Below are 12,580 nucleotides of genomic sequence, written 5' to 3' on the forward strand. Positions count from 1 at the left end.
ATGATCATGTAGGAATGAAATAAAATATCACCTTTTCTTTCCATTTATATTTATTATTTTTTCAAATGGCTTAAATTATTAGGACATAGGTACTTATTAAGTTGCTTGGACCAAACCACTTAACAAATGGAATTTGGGGGTATTTCTTTTGGCCTCAGTGCACTGTGAAAACTATCACTAAGGCACTAAGGGTGCTGTGAACAGAGAAATTTGAGAACCTTTGGATTAACAGACTGTCCACACTTGGGTATCTGTTATAACTCTTAAATCATAGAAAATTAGAGTTGGAAGGAACCTTAGAGATAACTAAGAACAACCTCTGTCATTTTACAGAGGACACAGCTAAGCAAGGTTAAGGGGTATCGTCAAGGGTCATCAGTTGTTGGTAGGACAAGAACTAGAAGAACTAGAATCTGGTTTTATCCCGCCCTGTCTAATGTACCCTTCCACTGAAAACAAGTAGCTTAATTCACTCATATCATTTGTGTAATGATAATAAAAATGTTCATTCACTTTCTCTCAAAAAGCCTATTTATAGAAATGAAAAACACTCAGGCCTGTTCTTCCTTGGTGTGAGCCTGTACTGATATCCAGTCCTACTAACTGACATGTCTTCATTCGCTGATACTCCTGCAGGACCCTGTAAGTAAGTGAAAGCAACTTCTATTTTTAAATTTTTATTGAAATGTAGTTGATTTACAATGTTGTGTTAGTTTCAGGTAGACAGCAAAGTGATTCAGTCATACATATACATATATATATATGTATATATATATTCTTTTTGAGATTCTTTTCCATTATAGGTTATTACAAGATATTGAGTATAGGTTCCTGTGCTATACATTAAGTCTTTGCTGGTTATCTATTTTATATATAATAGTGTGTATATTTGAGTCCCAAACTCCTAATTTAACCCCCCACCCCTTTCCCCTTTGGTAACCATAAGTTGTTTTCTATGTCTGTGAGTCTATTTCTGTTTTGTAAATAAGTTCATTTGTATCATTTTTTTAGATTCCACATATAAGCGATATAACATATTTGTTTTTCTCTTTGATTTACTTCAGTTAGTATGATAATCTCTAGGTCTATCCATGTTGCTGCAAATGGCATTGTTTCATTCTTTCTTATGGCTGAGTAATATTCCACTGTGAATATATACCACATCTTCTTTATCCATTCATCTGTCAATGGACACTTATGTGAAAGCAACCTCTTTTGGCCAAGTCAAACTGAGTTCTGGAAATGAAATTGGTAGATTCTATATATTCTAGAGGGCTAATTTCCTAAAATGTTTCTCATCCCCAAAGTTTTGGATAGTGTTTAAAACATAAGGCGTTCAAGCAAGTAGAGAACAAGGAAAGTGCACAGGACACAGATGTAGGCCATCAGCTCTGCTTACTCACTAGCTCCTGCACGTCCACTGTGATTCAGAAACATTACGAATGTGAACACATTATTTTATAAGCACATGAACTAGCTCAAGTCCCTCTCCCATGAACTGAGTGCCTCTCTCCAGATCCCTAATGCTGCCCAGGAGAGTTCGGGGAGGTGCGAAGGGCAGGTTCTCTGCTTCCTTCCTCTCGTTCCTTCCTCTTGCTTGGGTGGAGGGCTGTGTGCTCTCTGCATCTTGACACCCACCATGGTTCTCTCTGCTGTACTGTCTGGCCAAATGGTTCCAACTCTGGAGTACAACTCTTCTCATTTAATTCCCCAAGGCAATACCTGTATCAGACCCAGACTAATGATGGGGGCTGATGGCACAGTCCAGAACAGGAATCTACTTAAATTTTAATGCTAGGAATCACTGTCTGAAAAAGTCACCAGCCATTCCTCCCCAAGGACTTTTCTCATTAGCTGTGGTCCCTCAGTTCCAGCTATCCACCATCTTCCACAGGCCACTCCCTTTTCTCTAGACCATTTATTCCATCTTCTCTTTCAAAGTCCAACCCCTAATCCCAGGCAGAAAATTCCAAATTGCAGTCATTCTGGTTATTAGAGAATTTATTCCTACTAAGTAGTCCTGGTGCCTGTGTTCTCATGCCCAAGTAGACCCACCCAAACTAATGAAGGTATTGAACCTCATTTATAAGTATAGCTGTAACACCCCTTCAAGGTGCTGCCCTTTTTTGAGCATTTACTACAAATCCTGGAACAGGGTTGCCTTAAAATATTCAAAACTTTCCATGGTTGAGGGGTGCTTTACAAGCTAAAAGCAAATGATGAAAAACAAAGTGATTTTTCAAAACACCAGCTTCAGATGCTGCTGTATTTGTTTCTCTCTCAAGCTACTGATGCCACTGTTTCCAAAGATTGACAGAGTTGTCTATGACAGGCTCAGACCCAGAAACAACACCCAGAAGTGTGGACTCATTTCTTTCTAGTTCAAGATCATGGGAGGTGTGAACCAGAAGCTGGAGCAGCAGTTTGGGCATTGGAGAGCTTTATGAAGATAAGTCGGTGCTGCTGTTGACACATGAAGCTTCAGTGGCCCAGCCAAATTGATCAAATATAAACCCAATTTCCGATTTGCAGGGTTGGGTGGGCTAACAAATTGTATCAGAGGCTTTGTACCGAAGCCTTTAAGAAAACGGAGCTATTGCCATGAACCCATAACTCCCTGCCCCTCCCTCTGCCTCTAACACCTCATTACCACTATTCATACATAATCCAGGCGGGTGCAGACCTTACCCAGGGCAAGTGGATGACACAGAGGTGGGCTACAACCCCAGGGACAAGAGCTAATGATAGTAATAGGGGATACATTTTGAGGATCCTCTGTTTGGTCCAGGCACCTTTACATACACTGTCTCATTTATTTCTCACAATGGCCCTAAAAGGTAACTACTGTTATTATCTCTGTGTCAGAATCATTTTACGAAATATTTACCAATTGAGTTTTCACCTGTATGGTTTTGTTTACCTAGTTGCCCTCTACTCGCCCCCAAAATACACCTTGGCACGCATAGCACCTGGAGTCGGATTAGGATAACAAAAACAAAAATAAAAAATGAAAACAAAAAAAAAAACAAGTGTTCTTAGCATCTGAACTCCAAAATTTATGCCTACTCCTATAAGTCAGATTTGGAATTTGGGTAGATATAGATTTTTTTACCTGTGTAGTTGAGAGAGACTCAGGACAGAGAGAGGTCTAAGAGACCTGAAGTGGCCTCACAGCTGGGATATGAAGGATAGAGAATGACAGGTGTAGCCTGTAGACCAGAGAACAGCCAGGACTGTGGGTGGCTCTGTGCTGCCAGGAGGATGGATGCTGGCACTGGAGAGCAGAGGAAACAGTCTGGAGCCACAGGTATCAGGATGGTCAGGCCCTCACTACAGCTGAGGGCCACACCTTCCCCATGATCTGATGCCCCATGACTAACCTCTACCCACTCTCCACTTCACCTCCCAAACCATATGCCGTCCAGGAAGAAAAGATGAATGACAGATTTTACTCTCCATTAACTGGGACAAAGTTTTCACTGTCTGTAGAGCTGAGGCTCAAGGCAGAAATGATGTTCAGTTACAGTAAAGCAAAGAAAATCTCTTAGTCAGATCTGAGTTTGTTACAAAGGAAATTAATCCCGACTACACACAAGGATACTGAGGTGTGGAAAGATTAAGGAGCCGGCCTCAAGGACACAGTTGGTAAATGTGAGAGTCTGTCTGATTTCAGAATCCAAGTCTGTGACTGCTCTGCTCAACTGTGAACCAATTGTATCAAATCTATCACCTTTGGGCCAATGGTTTCCAAACTAGTCCAGCTCAACACCTTTGTTGAACTAAATGTGAAAACAGAGTGACAGCAGAGTTGCTTTGGCTGCAGAGTGGGGGCCAAAGCCCATCACCTCCCAGCGGCCCCTGCACACTGTCTCTGGGGGACTGTCCTAGGCAAACACGTTTGTTTCCCATCAGCTAGCACTCGTTCCTAGGGCCCGCTGACTCTGCCTCCCCAAAGCCTGTAAACCAAACTACCACATTCTTTGTCCTGTTGCAGCAGCTGTCATTTAGGTTTCTAGCACTTCCAGTCATGATAGTTCACCGTTTCTGACCTTCAGCAAATAATGAGGTCTGAGCCTCAGTTTCCCCATCTGCATCATATGAACATAGACTTGTTCTTAAGATTAAATAAAATATTTACATAAAATACTTTGAACGGGGCTCATAGGAAATACTCACATTATGAATATGATTATTGACTTTATGTAGCTTTTCCTTGAGATGTATTTCTAATGTGAGCCCTGTGAGTTTTCTAAAAGGAATAATATATTTTTTTGTATTTATTTCTACTCCTTCTCTTGATGCCCAGATACCAGATTAAAGACACTACAAGAAAAAATTTATAAGCCAATCTCATTTATAAGTATAGATGCAAAAGTTCTAAATAACTCATTAGCAAATTGAATCTTGGTGTGTATAAAAAAAGAAATGCATCATGACAAAGTAGGGTTTATCCTAGGAGAGCAAGGATAGTTCCACATTAGAAAATAATTAATAGGTTTAAAATTTACAAACATCTGAATAAATGCTGAACAATCATTTGATAAAATTCAATATCTATTTGTGATTTTTAAAAAATTATTAGCCAACATAAATACAAAACACCTTCCTGAACTTGATGAATGCTATCTATTAGAAATTTATAGCAAGCATTATTCTTAATGGTGAAACTTTAGAAGGATTTCTAATAAAATAAAGATCTTTTCTCTCCTCTCTAAATTTAACTCTATACTGGTATTCCTAAGCATCATAACAACAACCAAAAAGGAGAGAGAAAGAGAATGAGAGAGAGGAAATAAAAGATATAAAAACAGTCATTATTTATGGAAAATATGATCATGTACCAAAAAAACTGAAAGATTTAATTGAAAAACTACTAGAACTAATAAGTACATTTAGTAAAACCCTGGATACAAGATAAGCATAAAAAAAACAACATTCCCATAGACCTAAATTAATCAAGCATAAAATAAAATAGAAAAGACACCCTTCAAAATATCAACAAAACTATAAAATATCTGGGTTTATGCTTCATAACATGTATGCAAAATCTTCATTAAGAAAAACTATAAAGCTTTCCTGAAGGATATAAAAGGAGATTTGACTAAATGAAGGTATATACCATGTGCATGGATGAGACGACTCAAATTGTATACATGACAATTTTCTCCAAATTAATCTATAAAGGCAATTATAATCAATATCCCAAAGGTTTGTTGATTGTAAAACTCATACAAATGCCAGGAACAGCAAGGACAATTTGAGAAAGAAAAATTGTCAGGGAAGCCCTTGACTATCAGTTATTAAATTCTTCAGCTTTCCCTCTCCATTTTCTTCATTCTCTTGCACCCTCCAGGCAATCCTATGGTGGTGGTGATGGTGGATGGCAATAATAACAGCAGCAATGGTAGCCTGCAGGAACCAAACTTCTAAGGGAGAAGAACTTTCTTCACAATTCAGTGGAGCAGGGATTCCTTGAAGGTAAGGCCACATTTCATTGTTTTTTGTTTTTCGCATTCCTTCTGTCCTTCTACCACTTGGCCACAGACATTCTGCAATTGCAGTGTTGGAAGACCAAAAGGAACTGAGAAGGGAACTGTGAAGCACTGGGAGATGACAGAGAGGAAGGAGCTCAAAACAGTAAGCCAATGAACTTCTGGGATCACCCCAAACCCACACTTGCTTGAATCTAATCCTAATAAACATATCAAAGACTTTGAGAACTGAGCTAACAAATAGACTTCCACCCAGGTCCCAGAATGATCAGTTGGTGATGCACTCATGGGACAGATCTGAATAGCACTGCAAAGATGAAAACTTAACTGACATTGTAACCACAGCCTACAGAAGGCAAGTGGGAACTTGTGGTCTAAATCTAATCATCAATTAAAACAAAACAAAAACAAAAATATCAATGATATCCATATAATTCAAGCAAAATCCAGAGTCTTATAACCTGATATTCAAAATCATGTGTGAAGAATCATGAAATTCTCAACTCATGTGGGAAAAGATAATCAAAAGACACCAACAAGGAGATGACACAGATATTGGAATTATCTGACAAAGATCTTTAAAACTTATAAAAATAATTAAAAATGCTTTAAAAAGTGGTGCAAACACTCTTGAAACAAATGTTTTTTAAAAAGGAATTAGCAAAGAAATAGATGATAAAGAGAAGAACTAAATGGAAATTTTAGAACTGAAATATAATGTAACTAAAATTTTTAAATTAACTGAATGGACTTATTAGCAGATTGGAGATGACAGAAGAGTCTGTGAACTTGAAGATAGATCAATAGAAATATTCTAATGTGAACAACAGAAAGAAAAATGATTTTAAAAACAGAACAGAGCCTCAAGGACCTGTGGGACAGCAACAAGGGGTTTAATATTTCTGTGAGCAGAGTTCTAGAAGCCGATAAGAAAGAGGGAAGTTCTGAAAAAGTATCTGAAGAAATAATGACTGGACACCTCTCAAGTTTGACAAAAGACAAAAACCTAAAGGTTCAAAAGTACCCCAAACAGGATAAACCTAAAGAAATCCACACCCAGACAAATCAAGTCCACATTGCATGAGCCAATTCCTATCTATATATATCCTATTGATTCTGTTTCTCTAGAGAGTCCTGACTATTACAGTTGTTGTCAGGATACAAATCTTTGGTGGTTGCTGGACTGATGGCCTCAGTTACTTACTGATTGTTGGCTCAAGGCCACCTCAGTTATTTGTAATGGAGGCCTCTGCAACATGACAACTTGCTTCTTCAGAGCTAGAAAAAGAGAGAGAGTCTGCTAGTAAGACAAAAATCACAATCCTTTGTAACTAAATCATGGATATGACATCCTTTGCTGAATCTTATTGGTTAAGAGCAAGTAACTAGGGTCAGCCTACCCTCAAGAGGATGGAATTACATAAGGGCACAAATACAAGAAGGTGAAGATCATTGGGGGCCATTTTAGAGTTTGCCTACCACAAGTGGTTATATTAATATCAAAGTAAGCTTCATGGCAAAGAAAGGTCCCAAAGCTAAAGAAAAATAATACATATTATTAAACGTATCAATTTACCAAAAAAGGCACAGCAATCCCAAATGTGTGTATTCCTAACAACAAGAGCTTCAGAAATACATGAAGCAAAAACTGACAGAAATGAAAGAATAGGTAGACAAACACATAATTATAGTTGCAGACTTCAACACTCCTCTCTCAGTAATAGAACTAGTAGACAGAAAATCAACAAGAAATAAAAGAACTGACCAACATCATCCATCGGCTAGACCTAGTTATTAACCAGAAACAGCAGAATACACTTTTTTTCCAAGTGAAGATGGATTATTCACCAAGATAGACTGTATCTACATCACAAAATAAAACATTAACAAATTTAAAATAATTGAAATCATACAAAGTATATTTTCTGACCATATTGGAATTACACTAGTAATCAATAGATAGAATTTAAAAGGAATGTCTCCAAATACTGGGAAATTTAGAACTCTTAAAAGTAACCCATGGGTATTAAGAGGTACTAGAATTTAAAAGGAATGTCTCCAAACACTGGGAAATTTAGAACTCTTAAAAGTAACCCATGGGTATTAAGAGGTACAAACTATGTATAAAATAAATAAGATACAAGGATATAGTATGGCACAGGGAATATAGCCAATATTTTATAACAACTTTAAATGGAGTATAATCTATAAAAATACTGAATCACTATGTTGTACAGCTGAAACTAATATAATATTGTAAATCAACTATACTTTAATTTACAAAAAATTTTTAAGTAACCCATGATTCAAAGAGGGTCAAAGTTTCAATAAAACTGCATGAAAAAAAATGCAACATATGAAAAGCTGTGGGATGTAGCTAAAGCAGTGCTTGCCTATGCTATAAAGAGAAAAAGGTATCAAATAATCTAAGTTTCTACCTTAAGAAACTAGAAAATAGAGTAAAATATACACAAATCAAGCAGAAGAAAGTAAATAGTGAAGGTAACTGCAGAAATCAATAAAAATGAAGACAGAAATATCTTCAAAGTAGTGAGGGAAAATAACTGATGACATATTTTTATATCCAGCTAGATTATCATGAAAGAGGGAGAAGGGGGTAAAAAAAACATTTCAGACATACAGTGACTATGAGTGTTTTCCAGCCATAGCCTTTTACTGTAAGAAATATTACTCAGTTTTCTCCAGGAAGATGAAAATTAAACCCTGAGGGCAATGAGATACAAGATATTAAATATTTGTACACAGAAATTTAGTGTGAATTTTTTATAGTTTTCATTAACTATTGGATGTAAAAATAATGCAGAACAAATACTGTGTGTGAATAAAAAGGAAAAGAGTTATATTCTAGGTAGCAGTGACAACGTGGGCACATTGTTCTGTGGAAAGTTAAAGGGTGTTAAGGTCAATGTCATTTTCAGGAGGAAGAAAGAAATCTTGAATAGCTTCAAATTTAGAAAAATGAAGACCCAAATAAGTATGTTAACCAAAAAAAAAAAAAAGACAGAAATACAATAGAGAAAAATCACTAAAACTGAAAGCTGGTTCTTAAGGAAAAATCATTAAAATTGATGTCTCTAACAAGACTAACAAAAAAATAAGAGAGAAGACACAAATTATCCACATCAGGAATGAAAGAGGCAATGTCACTGCAGACCCCACAGATATTAAAAGGATAATATAAAAACACTACAAGCAACTCTGCACAATAACCCAACACCTTAGATTAAATAGAACAATTCATTATAAACCACAAACTACTAAAACTCACCCTAGATGAAGTAGATAACTTGAATAATCCTACAACCGTTAAAGAAATTGAATTTTTAGTTAAAATCTTCCCAAAAAAGAATCTCCAGGTCCAGATAGGAGTCACTGTAAAATTCTACCAAACATTTAAAGAAGAAATAACACTAATTCTACACACTTTCCTCTACGAAACAGAAGGGCAATACTTTCCAACTCATTTTGTAAAGCCAACAGTACACTGTGACCAAACTACAAAAAGATAGTACAAAAAAGAAAACTACACACCCATATTCCTCATGAATATACATGGAAAAAATCAACAAAATATTAGCAAATAAAATACAGCAATATATAAAAAGAATAATTCACCACAAATAACCGGGATTTATCCCAGGAACACAAGTCTGGTGGAAAATTCAAAAATCTATAATATAATTTACCATACTAACCATCTATAGAAGAAAAACCATGGATCTTATCAATATATGCAGAAAAGCATTTGACAAAACATAGCATCCATTTATGATAAATACTCTCACCGAATTAGGAAGAGAAGGGAACTTCTTTAACATAACAAGGGGCATCTATAAAACAAAAAACACCTCAAGCTAATATCGTACTTAATAGTAAAAGATTTCCCCCAAGATGAATTCCCCCTAGGATCAGAAAGAGGGCTAGGATATCTATTCTCAATATTCTCATTCAACATAATACTGGAAGTCTTAGTGCAATATGCAAGGAAAAAAAAGCATATAGATTTTAAAGGATGAAATAAAACTGTTCCTATTCACACATGATATGATCATCTATACAGAAAATCTTAGGGCTCTACAAAAAAACTTCTAGAATGAACTGAGTTTAGCAAGGTTGCAGGATACAATCTCAACACAAAGAAGTCTATTGTATGTCTACATACTAGCAATGTACAATTGGAAACTGAAATGAAATAAACCATACCATTTACAATAGCTTCAAAAAATGAAATACTTACAAGGGTATAAATCTTACAAAACATGTACAGAATCTGTATAAAGAATCAGAATCACTATGAAACGATGATTAAAAAAATCAGAGGACCTAAATAAATGGAAATACATATCATGTTCATGGAATGGAAGACTCAGCATAATAAAGATATCAATTCTCCCTAAATCTATGCATAGATTTAATGCCATGCCAATCAAAATCTCAGCAAGTCTTTTTGCAGATATTGATAAGAAGATTCTAAAATGTGTATAGCAATGCAAAGGACTCAAAATGTCCAAAGCAACTTTGAAAAGAATAAAGTTGGAGGACTCTAACTATGTGATGTTAAAACTTACTATAAAGTTACAGTACTCAAGTGTGATACGCCACATTAACAAATTGAAGAATAAAAACCGTATGATCATCTAAATAGAGGCAGAAAAATCTTTTGATAAAATTCAATATCCGTTTATGATTAAAACTCTTCAGAAAGTGGACATATAGGGAACATACCTCAACATAATAAAGGCCATATATGATAAACCCACAGCTAACATACTCAGTGGGGAAAAGCTGAAAGCATTTCCTCTAAGTTTAGGAATAAGACAAGGATGCCCACTCTCACCAGTTTTATTCAACATAGTCTTGGAAGTCCTAGACACAGCAATCAGAGAAGAAAAAGAAATAAAAGGAATCCAAATTGGAAAAGAAGAAGTAAAACTCTCACTGTTCACAGATGACATGATGCGATACATAGAAAATCCTAAAAATGCTACCAGAAAACTACTAGAGCTCTTCGATGAATTCAGTAAAGTTTCAGGATGCAAATTAATATGCAGAAATCTCTTGCATTCCTATACACTAACAATGAAAGATCAGAAAGAGAAATTAAGGAAACAATCCCATTTACCATTGCATCAAAAAGAATAAAATACCTAGGAATAAACCTACCTAAGGAGGCAAAAGACCTGTATTCCAAAAACTATAAGATTCTGATGAAAGAAACTGAAGACAACACAAACAGATGGAAAGATATACTGTGTTCTTGGATTGGAAGAATCAATATTGTAAAAATGACGATACTACCCAAGGCAGTCTTAGAGATTCAATGCAGCCCCTATCAAATTACCAATGGCATATTTCACAGAACTAGAACAAAAAATTTTTAAATGTGTTTAGAAACACAAAAGACTCCGAATAGTCAAAACAATCTTGAGAAAGAAGAACGGAGCTGGAGGAATCACATGCACTGACTTCAGACTATACTATGGTAATCAAAACAGTATGATACTGGCACAAAAGGAGACATCTAGATCAATGGAACAGGATAGAAAGCCCAGAGATAAAGTCAAGCACTTATGGTCAATTAATCAATGGCAAAGGAGGCAAGAATATACAATGGAAAAAAGACAGTCTCTTCAGTAAGTGGTGCTGGGAAAACTGGACAGCTACATGTAAAAGGTTGAAATTAGAACATTCTCTAACACCATATACAAAAATAAACTTGAAATAGATTAAAGACCTAAATGTAAGACTGGATACTGTAAAACTCCTAGAGGAAAACATAGGCAGAACACACTTTGACATAAATCACAGCAATATTTTTCTGGATCTGTCTCCTAGAGTAATGGAAATAAAAACAAAAATAAACAAATGGGACCTAATTAAACTTAAAGTTTTTGCACAGCAAAGTAGACCATAAACAAAAGGAAAAGACAACCTACAGATAGGGAGAAAATAGTTGCAAATGATGCTACCAACAAGGGACTAATTTCCAAAATATACAAACACCTCATACAACTCAATAACAAAAAAACAACCCAATCAAAAAATGGGCAGAAGACCTAAATAGATATTTCTCCAAAGAAGACATACAGATGGCCAACAGGCACATGAAAAGATGCTCAATATTGCTAATTATTAGAGAAATGCAAATCAAAACAATACAATGAGGTATCACCTCACAGCAGTCAGAATGGCCATCATCAAAAAGTCTACAAACAATGAATGCTGGAGAGGGTGTGGAGTAAAGGGATCCCTCCTACACTCTTAATGGGAATATAAATTTTTTAAAATAAGTTTATTTATTTATTTATTTTATTTTATTTTTTGGCTGTGTTGGGTCTTCGTGGCTGTGGGCGGGCTTTCTCCAGTTGTGGTGAGCGGGGGTTACTCTTTTTTTTTTTTTTGCGGTACGCGGGCCTCTCACTATTGTGGCCTCTCCCATTGCGGAGCACAGGCTCCGGACGCGCAGGCTCAGCAGCCATGGCTCACGGGCCCAGCCGCTCCACGGCATGTGGAATCTTCCCGGACCGGGGCACGAACCCGTGTCCCCTGCATCGGCAGGCAGACTCTCAACCACTGCGCCACCAGGGAAGCCCGGGGGTTACTCTTTGTTGCGGTGCCCGGTCTTCTCATTGTGATGGCTTCTCTTGTTGTGGAACACAGGCTCTAGGCACGTGGGCTCAGTAGTTGTGGCTCGCAGGCTCTAGAGTGCAGCCTCAGTAGTTGTGGCGCACGGGCTTAGTTGCTCCGCGGCATGTGAGATCTTCCCAGACCAGGGCTTGAACCTAGGTCCCCTGAATTAGCATGCGGATTCTTAACCACTGCACCACAAGGGAAGTCCCGGGAATATAAATTGATACAGCCACTATGGAAAACAGTATGGAAGTTCCTTTAAAAACTAAAAATAGAGTTACTGTATGATACAGAGATCCCACTCCTGGGCATATATCCAGAGAAAACTCTACTCTAAAAAGATACATGAACCCCAGTGTTCATAGCAGCACTATTTACAATAGCTAAGACATGGAAGCAACCTAAATGAAGCTAAATGTCTATTAACAGATGAATGG

This window comes from Delphinus delphis, chromosome 1 (assembly GCF_949987515.2).
Source record: "Delphinus delphis chromosome 1, mDelDel1.2, whole genome shotgun sequence".
Classification (NCBI taxonomy): Eukaryota; Metazoa; Chordata; class Mammalia; order Artiodactyla; family Delphinidae; genus Delphinus; species Delphinus delphis.